General features: G+C 45.7%; 1 protein-coding gene across 1 annotated transcript in view; it reads left to right on the top strand.

Annotated features, from left to right (window-relative positions):
- Nucleotides 1-13,402, top strand: part of DNAH11 (dynein axonemal heavy chain 11) — a 4,227,155-nt gene that overhangs the window by 1,663,125 nt on the left and 2,550,628 nt on the right. The window lies entirely within an intron of this gene.

Raw genomic sequence — 13,402 nt, 5'->3', positions numbered from 1 at the left:
ACCGGTTTCAGTGGTGAATAAAAAGACACATAAGTCAAGCTGAAGAGCAACAAAATGCATCATATAATAAACATGCTGTGACCCAGTCCTTTTCAAGCAGGCAATCCATTTTAGTTCTCCTTCCAACATCTGATAATAAGAACATTTCCAAGTGGCATGGACCATATGAAATACTAAAAAAAAGGTCCCTTGAACAATCTGATATCTCAACCTGATCGATATCATAAAGCCCAAGTCTATCATGTTAACTTACTGAAGGAATGGAAAGTAGATCCCAGTCTGACAACTACGGTCACTATAGTTGCACTCCTTACTGACCCTGAAATTGTGACCCGATTCATTTCACCTGAGTTGCTACTATCCCAAACAAAAAAGCTGGCCGACTTACTGGCTCAATTACGCAAAGTGTTTTCAGAACAACCAGGGAGAGTCATTAATTTCTTCCATTACATCTGCAAACCACAAAGGAAAATTGCCAACCTAAACCCTTATAGGCCAGGAAAAAAAACATTCAACAGGAAGTAGAGGAGATGCTCAAGGCTGATATCGAGCCCTCTAAAAGTTCTTGGTCTTCCCTATTGCCTTAATTTGCAAACCTGATAACTCCTGGAGATTCTGTATGGATTTTTGAAAGCTGAACTTAATTCCATCTTTGACAGTTACCCAATGCCCTGCGTTGATGTTTTAATGGAGAAGTTAGGAAGGGCCAAATACATTTCTACTGTTGATTTAAAAAAAGGCATTTGAGAAGTTCCTTTAAATTTGGCCGATAGGGAAAAGGCCCCCCTTTCAACAACAGAAGGGCTTTTCCTGTTCAATTCTTACCCTTTGGATTACAGGAAGCTCCTGCCACCTTTTTAACAACTAATGGATAAAGTATTGAAATCATACACTGCTTTCTGTGTGGCCTGTCTAGACGACATTGCGGTCCACAGTTCAGTTGGCAAGAGCAACCATCCAAGGGTACTTGTTACAGCAGGATTGAGCCCCTTACAACAGGCTTGTTTTTGTCCATTTCCCAGTGAAAATGTGTCTTTATAAGGAAGGAGTCTACAACTTCCCTTTTGATTCTTCTCTGGACAGCCAGAAGAATGCGTCTCTGGAACTCTGTCAAAGTCCTCTGACATAGAGGTAAAGGCAGGTGCTATGCAAGATAGATGAATTCTCTGCTTCCTAACCATCTCCAGGTTACATTGGGGGTGATCTCTGTTAGGAATAAAGCCTGCCACTATGCTGGTTGCACAAGAGCACCTAACATGCTATTCATCTAGCTTTGAAGTGCCTTCAAACTCAGATTGATGCCTTATGAGCTGACATGACACAGGTTGCTGCTTTTTGACACTCTTGCAACTTTTCTCTCCTTCCTCATCAAAACAGCTTGATGCTGCATTGCACTGGCAGCACTCATTGCAGCCTCATTTAAAAAACACTGGCTGACTGGTGCAGTAATTTTCAACTTGCTGCTTCTTCGAGCACAGAATCCAACCAATAGGGCATCGCTTGGACCCGACTTGAACCTCGACTGGAATTGCTGGAAGCTATTGGGTTACGCATTGACTCAACCCAGCGGTAACATCATCTCGAATCAACGCGAATGGCCACCAAAACCTATTGGACCCTTTGAAACCCATTGCTTCCAACACTTCAATAAACTTCAAGGAGCCATGTCTTGACACCAACTTGACACTGATTCACTGTATGGATCAATGTGAATTGCCACAGCTCAACCATAAAGACAGCACAGAGAAGCACAATTTGACACTGATGAACCAACAAGGCTCAATGACAAGGTACTATTAAGCGGCCTATATCCCTGACCACTTTCTGGGAACATACTGATTTTAAGTCATTTTGGCACCTAAAGTGGCACTGCTGCAAATGCTTGACTGATCACCCCTACTCAAGCATCCAGAGTGCTATTCCGTACTTACGCGTTCTGCATTTTCTGTGTTCTTGCTACAGGACTGGGTTTTTGCTTGTGTTTTCTAGTTAGCTTGCTGCATTCTTGATTGTTTAATGAAAGTATATATTTTTTACTTGAACCTTAATTGGACATTCTCTTTTTTTGTCTTTGTACTAGCTGTTTGGGTTGCTACTGTGATGATTTCACACCCCTCCTGAGAGTATAGCCTTACAGAAAAGGCAAATGAGTTATTCCCATTGGCCTGTGTCGGTTTTACCTTTATGAATGGAATCACTGCTGGTTTAGAAGTAGTGTAGAGGATTTGCCACTACTCATCCCTGTATTGTTGCAGAGCATTAGTCATTTCATTGCTGTCCCCAAAGTAGAGTGGGTGGTGTGTCAGGGGCAGGAAGACATTAAGAGTGTGGACAGAAGTTATGAATACAACAAGGACTCATGAGCACAGCATAGTGTGCAGATTACATGCTTTCAGCACATTAGTGCGTGTTACAGGAACAATCTCTTACCGGCAGTTCAGGGATACACACAGCAGGACCATCTGCCTGTACTTGGAAGATTCCAAGATAGTGGACAGTGTATTATGGCTTTTGTCTTGTGGAGGCACACACAATCAAACCAGTAGAGCACATGGGCAATTAGAGAGAGTCAACCCATACATCTATTGAGAAATAGAGGCAAAACATGCAAAGGATATAAGGCCAAGAAGAGAAGGCCAATCTAATGAAACAGAGTTAATGAGGAAAGGGCCCAGCCAATCCATAATATCATTTACTTACTTGAATCACGAAAGGAGATAGAAGGAGCAGATCAGTCAGGGAGTTAGGATGACTTTCCGGAGAGTAGTAATGGTAACAGAGGGAGTAGTAAAAGGATAGAAGATGAGGTGACTAAGCCTGATAGGCAGATTCCTGAGAGAGAGGCGAAACTGATGACACTTGTTGCAAGAAGCCTGCTTTTGGCTTTAGCCCAGACCTTAGGAAGAACCAGAGGCCAATAAGAAAGGAGTGTTGCAGAGTGTGAGGGGCCACAAATGTGAAGTGGGCCACTTTGTGAAGTTTTCTCAACAAATGCCTTTTAGTATAGTAAAAGGTTGGATGAACGCCTCACTATCCCTAACCTGATGAGGACTTCCCTGCCTAAAATAAACTAAAGGAAGCACTCTAACAAAGGTTATCTGTCCCTCACACTTATACATATAACAAATAAACAAGGACATATATGGGAGTTCAAAACAATAAAGATGGAATTCAAAATGTGACCATAGTCTCTCTTCAAGCCTCGACGAATTCCCCTTCCTCGGGTTTAAACCTGATTCTGCTTCAAAGTTCAAGAAAGAACACCAGTAAATCCTGACTTGCAACAAAGGTTCCAACACTGGTCGATGCAACTTCAACTTGTCAACAGAAAGTTCCAACACAGAAGATAGAAGTCTGTTATACTTCTTTAAACATGTTCTGAGTTCCTCAATAGCAACAATGAATGTCTCAGTCAGGATGATTTGCCACTTTAACGACTCAAAGAAATACAACTTCTCTATAACAGCCTTGCACAGCTCTTCCTCTGACTCCACAAACAACATAATTGTCTCTGTCATGACCACCTGTAGCACTCCTGCAATTGGCCTGCTTCCTTGCAGGAGCTATCATCTCCAAAGGTTAACCATCCGGGTATATTCCCCTGCCCGAAAAGGTTTTCACTACTACATGTGCTTTTGTGATGAATGTCAACTGATAAGAGATTACAACATCTTCACAGGAATTCAGCAAATTGCAGCTTCAAAGCTTTCAGCAACTTTTCAGGGGAACCAATATTCACATTGATGCTCTTTAATACTCTTCTGCTAATGATGCACCTCTCCTACTGGATATCTGTTCCCAAAAGGGCAGTCTTTTTGCCACTCAATGTTCCCCACTGCACAAGCAACCAAAGACTGATAGGGATAGGGTCTCTTCCTGCCTCTCCCCTGGTTTGGCAATATATGTGTATCCCATCTTGTACCACATCTTGTATACAATATGGGCAACATGTTTCAGAGTTTATGTACTTTACATTAGCCCCATTCTCCTATTGGCAATATTGGCTAGATTTTATTTTCCTTGGTTTCAGTTTCCCTTGGCTTGGGCAATTCTTATTGACATTAACTCTTAATAAAGTTACCCTCACGGGTGGTTGGGTTTTCACACTTTCAAGGTTAGTCTTTTGGTTTTATTTACTAGAGTGTTGCTGCTTTTCCCTGGTTTGGTGCTCAGAAACAACTTGGAAATCACCTTCACTCTCAAGCAAGTGCTGTTTATGCTGGTTTACAATAGTTTGGTATTTACAAGTAACGTGTGAGACACTTTTGTTCCCACGCAAGTGCTGCTTCTGCGTCTTTATACTACTTCTGCTTCTATTTGAACACTGCTCACTCGCTGGGTGTCTGCTTCCAATGCGCGTGCGGGGACAGAGTGCTCTAGGGTCACTGACAAGCTGTGAACTCACCAATTCAGGCGTGTGCCTCTGTTCCCCTCGATGCTAACAGGATCTGCTGTTGTGGCTTCTTGTGACCCAAAAAACTTCTTCAGTAAGTCTGCTTTGGTCCACGCCACTTCCAATTTGAGCTCCTCCTGCTCCCGAGGCTCTATGGTGCATGACAGCTACCGGACACAGCCCCCGAGGACCTTGGGTGCACACCAGCTACCTGAGACAGCCTAATGCACACTTCCCACTGTGCAGCCTCTGCAGACCAGGTCACAAGGGGGAAAGTTTTCCTCCTGCACGTGTCCCGCCGTGTGACCTATGAAGTTCATGTTTCTGGAGGCACAGACCCTCTCAGGACCGGCAGCTGATATCTGCCCAGCAATGGTCCTGGCGTCTTCACTTTTCTCCAACATCTGCCTGGGCTGCCAGCACGAGCCACAAGCACGAGCCACGCTGCCTCTGACTTCTTCTACTCTCCACCAACAACGCCAACTCTTCAGCCCTCTTTTTCATCCCAGTACTTAGGGAATTATGACACTTGAAGTCTTTAAGGGAAAAATGAGGTTCTCTTATTTCTTTAAGCCATTAGAAGATTGGGGCTTTGGGAAAGTTGAACAAGGGGGTTTCCCATTGCTCCTGACCTGCTTCACCCCTCATGTGATCCTCCCACAGTATACCACCCTCTGGACCAGGATGTAACGCTCACCTGATTCCCGTAGAGGCGCTGGTCTTGACTGGGCGTATACCGCATCTTCAAAGGTGATGTGTAACACACGGCTGGCTCTTTGGGCTGGACCTCTGTGCACTGTATGTCTGACTCGAAGGGTAAGATGTCTGCAGATAGAAAATATGGGATTAATGAACTGGGTTATTGAATGTCTCTCTCTTCTTCCCTTTCTCTTCTCCTGTAGAACCCCAAAGGTTAACGCTCTCACCTTAGGTAAGTGAACGCCGTGCTCTCCATCTGCCTCGGGGCAGGGTGCTGTAACCAGTTTCTTCACTGGATAAGGGGAGCAGGCCTCTTGACTTCAGAGGACTGCTGTCCGTCGTTTACTGCACGAACGGTAAGTTTCGAGTAATTCTAATGTCTTTAAAAGTCTTTAGTAATGATGTCTCTTGTTTTGCAGGGTTCCGGCGATGGCTGATGACGGGCTGAAGTGAGTTGAAGATGGAGCCCGTGTGATGAATAGAAGCGCCTGGAAGCACGTAAGTAAGCGCTTGTTGCCTGCTTCACGATGCGCTCTAACTGTCTTTTTATTTTGCAGGTACAAGTTTGGAGCGGCTGCAGGGTGCCGGAATACCCACTGGGTTAGATGTGGAAAGGAGTAATGGCACGTGAGTATTAAAGTTCCCCAATGTCTTTAAACGCACCTTGTTTTGTCTTTCAGATGCGGGATGCAGCGCCGAAGGCCTCCGGAGCGTGCGAAGAGTTGGTAAGCTTTTGTCTTTCAGATGCCGGAATGCAGTGCGAAGACCTCCGGAGCGCACGAAGAGTAGGTAAGCCTTTGTCTTTCAGATGCCGGAATGCAGCGCGAGGCGTTGGTGACAGCCGATGGACCAGGTAAGTGAAGCGCTGTCACTGAAGACCGTAATGCTAACCTGTTCTTTCTTGTCTTTATAGGTGTTGCTGAAGACTGGATTCAGGATGGTAAGCCTTTTTCCTTAGGCCCAGGATCAGATGTGACCCTTAGGCCCAGAAGACACGATGAGCGTTCTGCTGCAGAGGATGCAGAATAACGCAAAGCAAGATTCATCCATCGGGTGTGGTTTAAATAGCCTCCTGTAGTGCTTAGGTCTCTCCTTCCACAGCCACGCCTAGGTAAGAAAAGAGTTCCTGCTTTCCAGAAGAGTTCCAGTGTTCTGAACCTAGGGAGTGACTCCTGCCCCACCCAACAGGAAAAGTAGTTCCAAACAGAAGAGGATCAGAGGCTCAACTGGCAGGCAAGTAAGCAGCATGGTCTTTTGCAGGTAAGTCCACCCAAGCATTATGAGCCCGGCGCTTCCAGCGCTGGGACTGGGCATATTTATGAGCCTGGTGCCACTGGCGCCAGGACTGTATCCAAAAGGTCCCAATTGGGACTGGTTGGCACTCGGAACCTGGGTTATGGATCTGCTTCCAAGGGAGTTGGGAAAACCCTGACCTTTTGGAAGCAGAGATCATGACAGTACCCCCCCTCAAGGCCCCTCCCAAACCAGGCTTCTCCGGGGGTTTTGGCTTGTCAGGAAATGTTCGGTGAAATCTTTTGATTAGGCGAGGAGCGTGGACATATTCAGCAGGTTCCCAGGATCTCTCTTGGGGGCCGTAGCCTTTCCAGTCAATTAGGTAAAATAGTTTAGATTTGGAGATCTTGGAGTCCAGAATGCTTTTGACTTCAAACTCGAGTTCTCCATCAACTAGGATGGGTTTTGGAGATTTAGTTAGTCGGGTTTGAGGTTGCACAGGTTTTAATAGAGAGACGTGGAAGACCGGATGTATCTTCATGTGCGGGGGCAAGTCCAACTTGACCGCTACTGGGTTTACTATGGTAGTGATGGAATAGGGACCAAGGTATCTTGGGTTGAATGTGCGTGGCCCTTTTAGAGGTAGATATTTGGTGGATAACCAGAATTGATCCCCTACTTGATATTGAGGGGCTTCCTTCCGATGTTGATCTGCTCCTTTCTTGTATTGTTCTTTAGCCCTTTGAAGGTGAGAAACAGCTTCCTTAAAGGCTTGGGTGATTGTAGAATGCAGGTAGTCTACTGCTGGTGTTTCAAGATCTTGGAGGGGATCCAACTCCGAGGTTCGAGGGTGACTGCCGTATAAAAGAAAAAACGGGGTTTTCCCAGTTCCCGAATGGACAGAGTTATTGTAGGCATATTCGGCTATCCAAAGGATGTCTTTCCAAGTTTTTTCAGTTTGTTGCAGCATGCAGCGTAAATACTGTTCCAGAGTTTGATTGGTCCTCTCGGTTTGTCCGTCGGTCTGAGGGTGGTGACTGGTCGATAGTCTCACATCAATTTGAGCCGACCGACAGCAACTTCGCCAAAAATGAGAAATAAATTGACTACCTCGATCCGAAATTAGAACCGAAGGAAAACCGTGCAGTCGGACGATGTTTTCGAGAAATTCTTGGGCCAGAGTTGCTGCTGTTGGCAAGCCTTTGAGCAGAATGAAATGCGCCATCTTGGAGAATAAGTCCACGATTACTAGAATCGTATTGTATCCGGAGCATGGAGGTAGATCGGTGATGAAGTCCATAGAAAGCGTATGCCAAGGGCGAGGTGGGATGTCAATAGGGTGTAAGAGGCCTGCTGGTCTTTCCTTTTGACTCTTGTTTTGGGCGCATACTCCACAGGACATTATAAAGTCTCTGATATCTTTTTTCCAAGACGGCCACCAGAAGTAGCGCTTGATCTTTTCTGAGGTCTTGGCCATACCGGGATGTCCTTCCATTAAAGAATCGTGATAACAAGAGATTACTTTTTTCTGTAAATCTGTGCTGGGCAGGTATAATCGTTCTTGGAAATACAATAAGTTGTCCTTTACTGCAAAGTCCTTTCCCTGCAGATGCCAATTCTGTATGTCTGCTGGAGTTACAAGTTGCCTGGCTTTATCCTTAACTTCCTCTATGGATTGTGTGGCGATTACACCCAGAATTCTTTGTTCGGGAATGATTGGTACAGGTTTAGGGTTGATCAAGTGTTCTTCCACTCCCATCCGAGAAAGGGCATCAGCTTTACCGTTTTTTGTACCAGGTCGATAGGTAATTATGAAGTCAAACTCGGCAAAGAATAATGCCCAACGGAGTTGTCTAGAGGATTGGGCTTTTGCGGTTTTCAAATATTGCAGGTTTCGGTGATCCTTAATCACAGTAACGGTGTGTCGGGCCCCCAGCAGATAATGCCGCCAAGCCTTAAAGGCAGACTTGATAGCCAGAAGTTCCTTGTCAGTAATCGTGTAATTGATTTCAGGAGGCAAAAATTTGCGGGACCAAAATGCCACGGGATGCAACTGATTGGTTACCGGGTCCTTTTGTGATAGAACTGCCCCCATGGCAAGGCTTGAAGCATCAGTTTCCACGATGTAGGGGAGTTCGGGGCGAAGGTGTTTTAAGATTGGTGCAGAGATAAATTTAGTCTTCAAATCCTGGAAAGCTTGTTCCGCCTCGGTAGACCATTCAAAACGTTTGTTTTTCTCTAACAAGGCAGTGATGGGCTGGACTATTCGAGAAAATTCGGGGATAAACCTGCGGTAAAAGTTAGCGAAGCCTAACATGCTTTGCACACCTTTTACGGAGGATGGTGATGGCCATTTGAGAACTGCATCGACCTTCTTTGAATCCATACACACTCCGCTAGGTGATAATATGAATCCCAAGAATTCAACTTCAGTCACGTTGAAAACACATTTTTCCAACTTAGCGAAAAGTTTGTGTTGACGCAATCTTTCGACGACCATTTTCACGTGTTTCCGATGTTCAGATTCCGATGAAGAATAAACGAGTATGTCGTCAATGTAAACAACAACACACACATCTATGAGCTCTCTGAGGACATCGTTCATAAAATATTGAAAGGCGGCCGGGGCATTGCAAAGTCCGAAGGGCATGACCTGATATTCAAATAGCCCATATTTGGTGCGGAAGGCCGTCTTCCATTCATAGCCCTCTTTTACTCGTACCAAGTGGTAGGCTCCTCTAAGATCCAGCTTTGTATATATGCATGCTTTTCTGACTTGGTCCAGGAGTTCAGGGATCAAAGGTAACGGATATCTATTCTTGACGGTGATCTGGTTCAGGGAGCGATAATCTATACAAGTTCTAAGGTCTCCTTCCTTTTTTGGAACGAAGAACAAAGCTGAAGAAGCAGGGGACTTGGAAGGACGAATAAACCCATTTGCCAGGTATTGATCCAGGTATTGTCGAAGGTGAAGGTTCTCAGGCTCGGTGAGGGCATAAATTCTACTACAAGGAGGAGTAGATCCAGGTATAAGGTCTATCTGGCAGTCATAAGACCTATGAGGAGGTAGAGAGTTAGCCTGATCCTTCCGGAAAACATCTTGGTATTCTAGGTATTCGGGAGGTAACTGGGGAGTCTCTGAAGAAATTGCTGCCAGTGCAACACCAGGTGGAGGGTGACAAGTAGAGACACATTCTGGAAACTGGACCGTTCTTGCTCGCCAATCGATCAGAGGATTGTGTTTCTCTAACCAAGGTATTCCTAGAATAATCTGAAACTGAGGAGCCTTGATCACATCGAACACGATCTTCTCATGGTGTCCATCTTGACTTACTAGCGTCACTTCTTGAGTGGTATGCGTTACTGGTCCAGAGGCTATCTCCGTTCCATCCACCGTAGTAATGACGTCCTTTACAGCCTTGGGACAAAGAGTTAGATTCATCCTCAAAACCATTTCATGATCCACATAATTGCCGATGGCACCGCTGTCGGCGTAAGCTTCAATTGCATGTAATCGATCTGGATTATCAGGGCTAATGAGGACCATAGGTATCACGAAATGCGAGGTCACGGAACTGGTTTTCACGCTCGGCAAGAGGACCTCTATTCTTGTCGGGCGAGGTCGTTTCCCTGCTCAGAGTTTGTAACTTTGGTAACTGCAGCGCCTACTGCCTTCTTGGCAGGTTTCACCGGACAGTCTCGAAGAAAGTGCCCTGAGTTTCCGCAATAGAGGCATAATTGCAACTGTTTTCTCCTTTCCCGCTCCTTTTGTGTTAGAGGACCTTTCAGGCCCCCTATTTGCATGGGTTCCCCGGAGTCTACTCCTTTAGAAGGAGTTGGCGGTTTGGAAAATACTCGAGCATCAAACTTGGAACGATCGGCCTTCCTCTTCTGCAGTCTGTGATCTATTTGAACGACTAAGTTTATATAGTCCGAACAATCTTGTGGGGGATTCACTACTTGGGCTAACACATCTTTGAGCTCTCCACGTAGACCTCTATAAAACAGCGTAATCCTTTTGTCCTCAGGCCATTGAGTTTCCACTATCAGTCTGTTGAAAGACGCAATATGAGCCAAAAGGTCTTGATTACCTTGTCGCAACGAAAGAAGCTCATTGTCCAAGGCCTGCCCCTGTGAATGTCTTGCGAACAGTTTTTCCATACTGAGCTGAAAAGCTTGAAAATCATGGAGGACCGGATCATCTTGATTTACTAGAGGGATCGACCAGTCTGCCGCATTGCCACTAAGGTACGAAAGCACGAAAGCTACTTTAGCTTGATCAGTTGGAAAGGCTGCTGGCTGGCATAAGAAATGCAACCGGCACTGATTGATAAATACTGCAAACCTCTTTGGGTCACCAGAAAATCGTTCGGGCGGAGCCAGAGGTACATTCCCAGGTAGGTTGATCTGCACTGGATTCATAGAGGATGTAGAAGGAAGATTTCCCCCAGATGCGGGTAACGGGGTCTGTCCGGCTTGTGACTGTAGCAATTTTCTAGCGAGATCATCTGTTCGCTCCTTGGAAATAATCAGTTCCCTTCTTAGAGCGTTCGTTTCCTGACGGGCTGCATGCACTTCTGCCCTTAGTTCCCCAAGTAACTGGGCTAGCTGGTCGGTATCCGAGGTTTCCATAGCGCCTGGACGGGAGTTTTGCGGTAGGCTTTGCGTTCTGTAACGCTCACCTGATTCCCGTAGAGGCGCCGGTCTTGACTGGGCATATACCGTATCTTCAAAGGTGATGTGTAACACACGGCTGGCTCTTTGGGCTGCACCTCTGTGCACTGTATGTCTGACTCGAAGGGTAAGATGTCTGCAGATAGAAAATATGGGATTAATGAACTGGGTTATTGAATGTCTCTCTCTTCTTCCCTTTCTCTTCTCCTGTAGAACCCCAAAGGTTAACGCTCTCACCTTAGGTAAGTGAACGCCGTGCTCTCCATCTGCCTCGGGGCAGGGTGCTGTAACCAGTTTCTTCACTGGATAAGGGGAGCAGGCCTCTTGACTTCAGAGGACTGCTGTCCGTCGTTTCCTGCACGAACGGTAAGTTTCGAGTAATTCTAATGTCTTTAAAAGTCTTTAGTAATGATGTCTCTTGTTTTGCAGGGTTCCGGCGATGGCGGATGACGGGCTGAAGTGAGTTGAAGATGGAGCCCGTGTGATGAATAGAAGCGCCTGGAAGCACATAAGTAAGCGCTTGTTGCCTGCTTCACGATGCGCTCTAACTGTCTTTTTATTTTGCAGGTACAAGTTCGGAGCGGCTGCAGGGTGCCGGAATACCCACTGGGTTAGATGTGGAAAGGAGTAATGGCACGTGAGTATTAAAGTTCCCCAATGTCTTTAAACGCACCTTGTTTTGTCTTTCAGATGCGGGATGCAGCGCCGAAGGCCTCCGGAGCGTGCGAAGAGTTGGTAAGCTTTTGTCTTTCAGATGCCGGGATGCAGTGCGAAGACCTCCGGAGCGCAGGAAGAGTAGGTAAGCCTTTGTCTTTGAGATGCCGGAATGCAGCGCGAGGCGTTGGTGACAGCCGATGGACCAGGTAAGTGAAGCGCTGTCACTGAAGACCGTAATGCTAACCTGTTCTTTCTTGTCTTTATAGGTGTTGCTGAAGACTGGATTCAGGATGGTAAGCCTTTTTCCTTAGTCCCAGGATCAGATGCAGAAGACACGATGAGCGTTCTGCTGCAGAGGATGCAGAATAACGCAAAGCAAGATTCATCCATCGGGTGTGGTTTAAATAGCCTCCTGTAGTGCTTAGGTGTCTCCTTCCACAGCCACGCCTAGGTAAGAAAAGAGTTCCTGCTTTCCAGAAGAGTTCCAGTGTTCTGAACCTAGGGAGTGGCTCCTGCCCCACCCAACAGGAAAAGTAGTTCCAAACAGAAGAGGATCAGAGGCTCAACTGGCAGGCAAGTAAGCAGCATGGTCTGCTGCAGGTAAGTCCACCCAAGCATTATGAGCCCGGCGCTTCCAGCTCTGGGACTGGGCATATTTATGAGCCTGGTGCCACTGGCGCCAGGACTGGGTCCAAAAGGTCCCAATTGGGACTGGTTGGCACTCGGAACCTGGGTTATGGATCTGCTTCCAAGGGAGTTGGGAAAACCCTGACCTTTTGGAAGCAGAGATCATGACACAGGATCAGAAAGTATCTGCCTTTCTCTGGCCACATGAGAAGTCCAAGGTGGGGTTTTCTAGGGGTATCATTGCTGATTAATCACAAGAGCCTACTTTGGGCTTTAACTCAGACCCTGGCAGGGCCTTTATACCACCATACAATGATCATGAGCATTGCAACCTACTGGTTGGAAACCTGGTGAAAGGTGGAGAACTTAAATGTGCATCAGAGTATGTGATAGGCACAAGTCCAGGAGGATAATAATTGGCTGGTGGATGAACTTCACCCTCAAATGAACCCAGGTGCAGGGAAAAGGTTGTGCCCCTGTAGGAAGGACACTTTAAAAACGTTGAGACTGTGAGTGAACTGCAGGATGCTTCCAGGATGTGGCATCCCAGAAATGTTGTTAGATTGGGGACCTGGATGCTGTACCAGGCTATTAGGCTGTCTTAGACTAGACTTTTTCACTATGTTTTGTCAATCCTCCAGCCTGACACTGTTAGACATAAATCCTCCCACTTGTGTTTTAGGTATTTTCCCATACTTCCTATAAGGATTGCTACAACCGTCCCCCCAAGGCCAACTGAAGTTGATGATCTCTTCCTTGTATCTAAAGTTGTCTTTTACATTCGAACTATGACATTTGACAGCTGTACATTAATTTTGTCACTCTATATTTCATTTCACCTTTTTGATTTTCAGTTAGCATTATTTAATAAATATACACTTTTGATTATTTTATTTTGCTTGTTATATTTCAGTTATACCTGGCTTGTGTGTTCTTACATGGATTGTGTGCTCTACTTTCTCACAAAAACCTAAATATCATTAAAAGAGGGTTTGGAAGCTCCAAAAATATCAATTTTTAAAGACCCTACTCTGGCTTTTTTGGTTGATAAGTAAGGAATACAAATTGTAATTTTTAGCCTGAGCCATACTTTTCCGAAAATAACAGCAAGACACTCAT

The sequence above is a fragment of the Ambystoma mexicanum genome, chromosome 2q (genome assembly GCF_040938575.1).
Source record: "Ambystoma mexicanum isolate Mex_15411 chromosome 2q, UKY_AmexF1_1, whole genome shotgun sequence".
Classification (NCBI taxonomy): domain Eukaryota; kingdom Metazoa; phylum Chordata; class Amphibia; order Caudata; family Ambystomatidae; genus Ambystoma; species Ambystoma mexicanum.
Note: the sequence above shows the minus strand (reverse complement) of the source record. Positions and strands in the feature narration are given on the sequence as shown.